Consider the following 9390-nt stretch of genomic DNA (forward strand, 5'->3'; position numbering starts at 1 on the left):
TAACAGTTATTAACATCTATTCACCCAATTAGATGCCATCTAAATACATCAAACGTCTACTGAAAGAGCTACAGCAATATATTAACAGTAACACAGTCATAGTAGCGGACTTCAACACCCCACTCTCTCAACTTGGCAGATCATCCAGGCTAAAAATCAATAAAGACATATGGGAGCTAAATGAGGAGATAGAAAAACTAGAACTATTGGACATTTTCAGAGTCATTCATCCCAAGAAACTGAAATATATCATTTTACTCCAGTCCATATGGGTCATTCTCAAGGATAAATCATATGTTAGGTCATAAAGAAAGTATCAGCAAATTCAAGAGCACTGAAATCATCCAAAGCATCTTCTCAGAACACAGTGTAATTAAACTAACACTTAACAATCAACAAAAGATTAGTAATAGTCCCAAACTGTGGAAGCTCAACAGTATACTCCTTAACAACTACTAGATCAAAGAGGAAATTAAGGAAGAAATCAAGATGTTTCAAGAGGTCAATGAAAATAAAGACACAAACTATCAAAATATTGGGACACAGCTAAGGCAGTACTGAGAGGGAAGTTCATAGCCATACAAGCACACATTAGGAAACAAGAAAAAGCACAAATAAACAGTCTGATTGCACATCTTAAAGACCTGGAAGAAGAAGAACAAAGGAACCCTAAAGCAACCAGAAGGACAGAAATCAAAAATAAATAACATTGAAAATAAGACAACCATACAAAAGATCAAAGAAAGTAAATGTTGGTTCTTCGAAAGAGTGAACAAAATCGACAAATCTTTAGCCAGACTCATGAAACAAAAAAAAAGGAGAAGACCCAAATAAATCGGATAGTAAATGAAAGAGGAGATATCACCACAGACACCGCAGAAATTCGACATATCATGTGAGGCCTCTATTAACAACTATATGCCACCAAGCTAGAGAAACTGGAAGAAATGGATGATTTCCTAGGTACCTATCAGCTTCCAAAACTAAGTAAAGAGGAAATAGATAACATGAACAGGCCCATCACAGCTAATGAAATTGAAACAGTTATCAAAAACCTTCCCAAAAATAAAAGTCCCGGACCAGACGGCTTTACCAGTTTTTCTACAAAAACTTCAAAGAAGAACTAATACCTCTACTTTTAAAAGTCTTCCAGAAGATTGAAGACACTCGAATCCTCCCTTCCAGCTTCTATGAAGCCAACATCACCCTGATACCAAAAGCAGGCATGGACACAAACAAAAAAGAAAACTACAGACCAATATCTCTGATGAACATAGATGCTTAAATATGGAACAAAATTCTAGCCAACCAGATACAACATATATTTAAAAAGATTGTTCATCATGACTAAGTGGGGTTTATCCAAGGGATGCAAGGTTGGCTTAATATAAGTAAATCAATCATAGTGACCCACCACATGAATAAAAGCAAGACCAAAAGCCACATGGTCATATCAATAGATGCAGAGAAAGCCTTTGATAAAATACAACATTCCTTTATGATTAAAACACTACAAAAAATGGGAATAAATGGAAAATTCCTGAAGATAGTGGAGTCTATATATAGCAAACCTACAGCCAACATCATACTCAATGGTGAAAAACTGGAAACATTTCCACTCAGATCAGGTACTAGACAGGGCTGCCCACTATCACCATTACTATTCAACATAGTGTTGGAAGTTCTTGCCATAGCAATCAGGCAGGAGCAAGGAATTCAAGGGATACAGATTGGAAGTGAAGAAGTCAAACTCTCCCTATTTGCATATGGCATGATAGTATACATAGAAAAACCTAAGGAATCTAGCAAGAAGCTTTTGGAAATCATCAGGCAATACAGTAAGGTGTCAGGCTACAAAATTAACATTCAAAAGTCAGTGGCATTTCTCTATGCAAACACTAAGTAAGGAGATGAAACCCAGAAATCAATTCCTTTTACTATAGCAACAAAGACGATATAATATCTATGAATAAACCTAACCAAGAAGTGAAAGACTTGTATACTGAAAATTATGTCACTACTCAAGGAAATTGAAAAAGACACAAAGAAGTGGAAAGATATTCCATGTTCATGGGTTGGAAGAATTAACATCATCAAAATGAATATACTACCTAGAACCATCTACAAATTTAATGCTATCCCCATCAAGATCCCAAGCACATTTTTAGGAGAATACAACAAATGCTACAAATGTTTCTCTGGAACCAGAAAAGACCTAGAATTGCCAAAACAATATTGAGAAAAAAGAACAGAACCAGAAGCGACACACTCCCAGATCTCAAATTATATTATAGGGCCACTGTCATCAAAACTGCTTGGTACTAGAACATGAATAGAAACACTGACCTGTGGAATAGAACTGAGAACCCAGAAGTAAGCCCCTGCTCCTATGGACATCTATTCTTTGACAAAGGTTCCCAGACTTTTAAATGGAGAAAGCAGAGTCTCTTCAACAAATGGTGTTGGAAAAAATGGGTTGAAACATGCAGAAGAATGAAACTGAACCACTAGATTTCACCAAATACAAAAGTATATTCCAAGTGGATCAAGGACTTGGATGTTAGAGCATAAATTATCAGATACTTAGAGGAAAATATTGGCAGAACTCTTTTCCGCATATATTTTAAAGACATCTTCAATGAAACGAATCTAATTACAAGGAAGACTTAGGCATGCATTAACCTATTGGACTACATCAAATAAAAAGGCTTCTGCATAGCTAAAGAAACTACTACCCAAACCAAGAGACCCCTCACAGAATTGGAGAAGATCTTTACATGTCATACATAGGACAAGAGGCTGATAACCAGAATATATAAAGAACTTGCAAATCTCAACAACAAGAAAACAAATAATCCCATCCAAAAATGGGGGGAGGACATGGACTGAATATTCACCACAGAAAAGATCCAAAATACTGAGAAACAGGAAAAAATGCTCCAAATCTCTGATTGTCAGAGAAATGTACATAAAGACAACAATGAGATACCACTTCACTCTTGTGAGAATGTCAAACATCAGAAAAGGTAACAGCAGCGAATGTTGGAGAGGTTTTGGGTTCAAAGGAACTCTCCTACACTGCTGGTGGAAATGTAAATTGGTCCAACGTCTGTGGAGAACAATCTGGAGATCTCTCGGAAAGCTAGAAATGGACCTAGCCTATGATTCTGCAATTCCTCTCCTGGGGGATATATCTTAAGGAACACAACACACCCACCCAAAAAGATCTTTGTACACATATGCTCTTGGCATTACAATTTGTAATAGCCAAAACCTGGAAGCAACCCAGGTGTCTGACAACAGATGAGTGGCTGAGCAAGTTGTGGTATATATATATACAATGGAGCACTGCTCACTTATAAAAAATGATGTCTTCACCGTTTTCAGCCGATCTTGGATGGACCTTGAAAAATTCATGTTAAATGAAATAAGTAAGAAACAGAAGGATGAATATGGGATGATATTACTCTCAGTCAGAAGTTGAAACACAAGATGAGAAGAGAAAACACAAGTAGAACCTGAACTGGAATTGGCATATTGCACCAAAGTAAAAGACTCTGGGGTGTGGGGTGAGGGGGGAAAGAATACAGATCCAAGAAGGATGACAGAGGACCTAGTGGGGGTTGTATTGTTATATGGAAAACTGGGAAATGTTATGCATGTACAAACTATTGTATTTACTGTCGAATGTAAAACATTAATTCCCCAATAAATAAACTAAAGAAAAAGATAAGAGTTTGTATGTATTTGACAACTGTCCTGTAAATCATTATTTTCAAAAAAAAAAAAAAAAGGAAAAAGAAAAAAAATTCAAGTTACACAATTCTATTGATAAGGAAAAGCTCAGAAGATGGAAAAATCCTAGAATTTCCATTCTGAGAAATACAGATCTTTAAAAGGCTTTTGAGTTATTCCTCTTTTGTTCATATGTCAAATGTGGTTATCAAAAATTTTGTGGAGCATTTTTGAAGTTTTTAGAAACAAATATATCTCAATCTACAAATTATATATCTATCATCAAACTATTACCTGCATTTAATCCCATTCCATATCACCTCTAGTTTGTAGATTACTTCCCAACCACATGAATAAGATTAAAACATCTGGCTCCTAAATTTAAAACATTTGGTGTTTAAACTTTCAAGTTTTCCTCAATTTTATTGAGATATACTCTACCTTTGATTTGTTGATTAACTTCACCTACTCTGGCATTTGATTTTTGACATAGCCATACTCATGCTGCTTATATGTTTCTAAATCTCAGTTATAATTTGGTGAGGAGTTTCTAGTCATTTCTTAATTCTCTATAACTCCTACATATACTTGTTACAGTGCATCACTAGTTTCAGCTCTTTAGCTCCTTCCTGACTCTTCAAATGTCATATGAGAGTGTTCTGAAATTATCACTATTCATTCTGCATTCACAACCTTATGGACAATGTCCAACCCTATTATCTTATCTTTAAATAGCACTCTCTACAAGTATAAAATTGATACTAATTTTATATTCCTTTAATCTCTTGCTGTTATTTCTATTTATCTCACGTAAAGTTACTATATTTCAGTCTTTTTTTTCAACCCCAGGGCTTCACTATTCCAAACCAAATTGTTTCAGAAAGAAAGAAAGAGACCAAGACAGACATGAGAAGAGGGAGAAAGATACCACACTGCTGTAATTTCTTCCAGTGTGGCAGAAGATAGGTTCAAACCTAGGCCGTGCACATGAAAAGCAGGCACACTATCAAGAAAACTGGTGCCTGAATGTTTTACTTTTATCATGTGCTTTCATTATAAGAAACAAAACATGAAAATTTGATTCTTATTATAAATTCTTAATTTTTATTATCTTTACTAGATAGAGATCATGAGAAATAAAAGAAAGGGGAGCTATAGAGGAAGAGAGACTATCTGAGAGACACCTACAGTACTGCTATACCACATGCAGGTGTGGACTGGAGTCCTGAACCTGGGTCCTAGCACATTGGAACATGTGAGCTCACCCAGGTGCACTGCCACCTGCCCCCCCTTCAATTCTCATTTTGTAAGTGAATAATCTTGTATTTCATTTTGGAAAGTCAGATAATAAGCACAGCTATTGGTTTAAAACTTTAGTTGTGTACTATTTCATTTATAATCTATATCATATTTGATGAAGCATCTCTAAGTGGAGTACACTTTTTTCAGAAAAAATAAAACAACTGAAAAATTCATCATGTTCTGATACTTTTCATAAATATCATATTTAACACATATGTGGTCATGATTAATTTGAAAGAAATCAGCATAATTATAAATTCAGTTCTATTTTGAGAATTAGAACAATACACTAAAAATTTCATTATCAACTCTGACAATATGGTTTAGAGACCAAATGAGGTCAAACACTGGATAATAAAAATGTTTCTAAAATGTTGAAAGAGCACTTCATAATTTTTATTGTCTTCTTCATGATTGCATATAATTACATTCATGTATTGTTTCATTAAAAATATCAACCCTGCTATATGCCAATTTTAAATTTTAAACTCTACCTAGATGATTGTCTTAAATATGATGGAGGTAAAGTATGATGGACTTTGGATTTGAACCAATGCTAGCACCCAATCTGCTGTTGGTTTCAAGCAGTGGCCTAAAGAAATGTCTTTCTATGGCCTGTTGGTCATTTCACAACTTTGATAATGTAATGGTTAGAAGATAGATTAAAAAAAATATATGATGACTAGGGATAGCTTGCATGAGTAATAGAGATTTCAACAGGCAGAGTGGATTGAGAATTCCTAAATGATATGGAGAAGTAGTTGTACAGAAAACACACTGTCCTTTTGTTTTATAACTATATATCACCATATTCTAAGTGACATATCATCTTAAACATCTACAGGCCAGATATCTAGAAATGGCTTAAATATAAGCTATGCTTGACACTAAGCTTCAAGTTATGTGAAACTCACTACTTATTATGCCGTCAAAGTTTGGGGCACCAGTATGCCGGGTTAGCTTCGCGGGCGGGAGACTGAGACCAGGGACACACGGCTGAGCAGAAAAGCATTATTTCTTTATTCATGAGCAAACGGTTCAAAAAACTCATCTAATCTAATCACCACACAAATCTGTCCTGCCTCTTTCTCCGGCAATGTCAGGAACTCAGGAAGTATCCAGGATGGGGGCGGGGTGAAGCAAGAAGCACAAAAAGGCCAGGGCTAAACCAAATCTCCTGGAGAGTGGGAGTGAGACCAAACCAGTGTAACAGAATGATCATGTAAATAGACCACAACGTCAAGCAATGTAACAGAAGGGATCCCAGAAGCAGAACTAGAAACATACCAACATATTAAATATTCATTGTTTGTTATTGTAGGATGGGATACAGCTGTCAGCAACAAAACTCTCAAGATTCTGTGGTATGTGGTCCGGGAGGTGGTGCAGTGGATAAAGCTTCGGACTCTCAAGTTCAATTCCCGGCTGCACATGCACTAGAGTGATGTCTGGTTCTTTCTCTCCTATCATTTCTCATGAATAAATAAATAAAATCTTAAAAAAAAGATTTTTTGGTACACGCAAATATATTAATATCTGTGATTGTGATTTTCCTTGTACCATACCTCTATAATAACCTTACTCCTTTTACAATTGTAATATATATAATATTATATAAGATGTAATGTATATTATATATACTTCTGCACAGATTAAGAAATGAGATGTTTTAAAACAATGTTTATATCTTAAAAATTTATGTTCTGGGAGTCAGGCGGTAGCACAGCGGTTAAGTGCAGGTGGCACAAAGCACAATGACTGGCGAGAGGATCCCGGTTCAAGCCCCCGGCTCCCCACCTGCAGGGGACTCGTTTCACAAGCGGTGAAGCAGGTCTGCAGGTGTCTATCTTTTCCTTCCCTCTCTATCTCCCCCTCCTCTCTCCATTTCTCTCTGTCCTATCCTACAACAAAGACATCAATAACAACAACAATAATAACTACAACAATAAAAAACGAGGGCAAAAACAAAGGGAAAATGAATAAATATTTAAAAAAATTATGTTCTTTGTATTGATCACAGAAAGTGATATTCATTAAACTTAGTTCACTATCATTATGAATACATTTCTGAGTTAAACATTATGATAGAAACATGGATTATTCCTTTGATTTATTTCTCTTGACTGATTGCTATGGCAAGAACTTCCAATACTATGTTGTAGAGTAATGGTGATAGTGGGCAGCCCTGTCTAGTCCCTGATCTGAGGGGAAATGCTTTCAATTTCTGTCCACTGAGTATGATGTTGGCTGTAGGTTTGCTATATATTGATTCCACTATCTTGAGGAATTTCCCATCTATTCCCATTTTTTGTAGAGTTTTGAGCAAGAATGGGAGTTGGATTTTGTCAAAGGCTTTCTCTGCATCTATTGAGATAATCATGTAGTTTTTGGCTTTGCTTTTATTGGTGTGCTGAGTGTCAATACAGATTTGAAGGGAAGAAGTTAAACTCTCATTATTTGCAGATGACATGATAGTATACACAAAAAACCTAAAGAATCCAGTAGAAAACTACTGAAAGTTATTAGGCAATATAGCAAGGTATCAGGCTACAAAAATCAATGTACAAAAATCAGTGGCATTTCTCTATGCAAACATTAAAACTGAAGAAAAAGACATCCAGAAATCACTCCCATTCACTGTTGCAACTAAATCAATAAAATACCTAGGAGTAAAGCTGACCAAAGAAGTGAAAGACTTGTATATTGAAAACTATGAGTCACTCTTAAAGGAAATAGAAACTGATACCAAGAAATGGAAAGACAACCCATGCTCATGGATCGGAAGAATAAATATCATCAAAATGAATATTCTCCACAGAGTCATATACAAATTTAATGCGACACCCATCAAAGTTCCACCAAGCTTCTTTAAGAAAATAGAACAGAAATTACATTCATTTATCTGGAACCAGAAAACACCTAGAATTGCCAAAACCGTCTTGAGGAAAAGAAACAGAAACGGAGGCATCACACTCCCACATCTCAGACTATATTATAATGCCATCATCATCAAAACAGCATGGTACTGGAACAAAAATAGGCACACAGACCAATGGAACAGAATTGAAAGCCCAGATCTAAACCCCCACACCTATGGACATCTAATGTATGATAAAGGGGCCCAAAGTATTAAATGGAAGAAGGAGGCTCTCTTCAATAAATGGTGCTGGGAAAACTGGGTTATAACATGCAGAAGAATGAAACTGAACCACCTTATCTCACCAGAAATAAAAATCAGCTCCAAATGGATCAAAGACCTGGATGTCAGACCAGAAACTATCAAATACTTAGAGGAAAACAATCGTGAAACACTTTCTCACCTAAACCTCAAGGGCATCTTTGATGAAACAAACCCAATTGCAAGGAAGACTAAAGCAGAAACAAACAAATGGGACTATATTAGATTGAATAGCTTCTGTACAGCCAAATAAACTATTAAACAAACAAAGAGACCCCTCACAGAATGGGAGAATCTTCACATGCCAAACATCAGACAAGAGACTAATCACCAAAATATACAAAGAACTCAGCAAATTTAGCACCAAAAAAGCAAATGACCCCATCCAAAAATGGGCAGAAGATATGAACAAAACATTCACTCCAGAGGAGATCCAAAAGGCTAACAAACATATGAAAAACTGTTCCAGGTCTCTGATTGTCAGAGAAATGCAAATAAAGACAACATTGAGATACCACCTCACTCCGGTAAGAATGGCATACATCAAAAAGGACAGCAGCAACAAATGTTGGAGAGGCTGTGGGGACAGAGGAACCCTTCTACACTGGTGGGAATGTAAATTGGTCCAGCCTCTCTGGAGAGCAGTCTGGAGAACTCTCACAAGGCTAGACATAGATCTTCCATATGACCCAGTAATTCCTCTCCTGGGGATATACCCCAAGGATTCCATAATGCCCAACAAAAAGATGTGTGTACAACTATGTTAATAGCATCACAATTCATAATAGCTAAAACTTGGAAGGAACCCAGGTGCCGAACAGCAGATGAGTGACTGAGAAAGCTGTGGTACATATACACAATGGAATACTGTGCAGCTATTAAGAACAATGAGCCCACCTTCGCTGACCCATCTTGGACAGAGCTAGAAGGAATTATATTAAGTCAGCTAAGTCAGAAAGATAAAGAAGAATATGGGATGTCCCCACTCATCAACAGAAGTTGAGAAAGAAGAAAAGAAAGGGAAACTAAAAGCAGGATCTGATTAAATCGAGAGCAGGGCACCAATGTAAAAACACTGTGGTGAAGGGGAGGGTGGCCATTAGGCTTCCTGGCATGGCAGGAGGTTGGGAGGGTGGTGGTGGGTGGTGGTGATGAGACACAGTCTTTTGGTGGTG

General features: G+C 36.5%; 1 non-coding gene across 1 annotated transcript; it reads left to right on the forward strand.

Annotated features, from left to right (window-relative positions):
* Window positions 1-5576: 5576 nt before the first annotated feature.
* Window positions 5577-5714, forward strand: LOC132538517 (small nucleolar RNA SNORA2/SNORA34 family). Its single transcript, XR_009549870.1, has one exon. It is a non-coding gene; the product is annotated as a small nucleolar RNA SNORA2/SNORA34 family (small nucleolar RNA).
* Window positions 5715-9390: the final 3676 nt, after the last annotated feature.

The sequence above is a fragment of the Erinaceus europaeus genome, chromosome 4, assembly GCF_950295315.1.
Source record: "Erinaceus europaeus chromosome 4, mEriEur2.1, whole genome shotgun sequence".
In the NCBI taxonomy this organism is placed as follows: Eukaryota; Metazoa; Chordata; class Mammalia; order Eulipotyphla; family Erinaceidae; genus Erinaceus; species Erinaceus europaeus.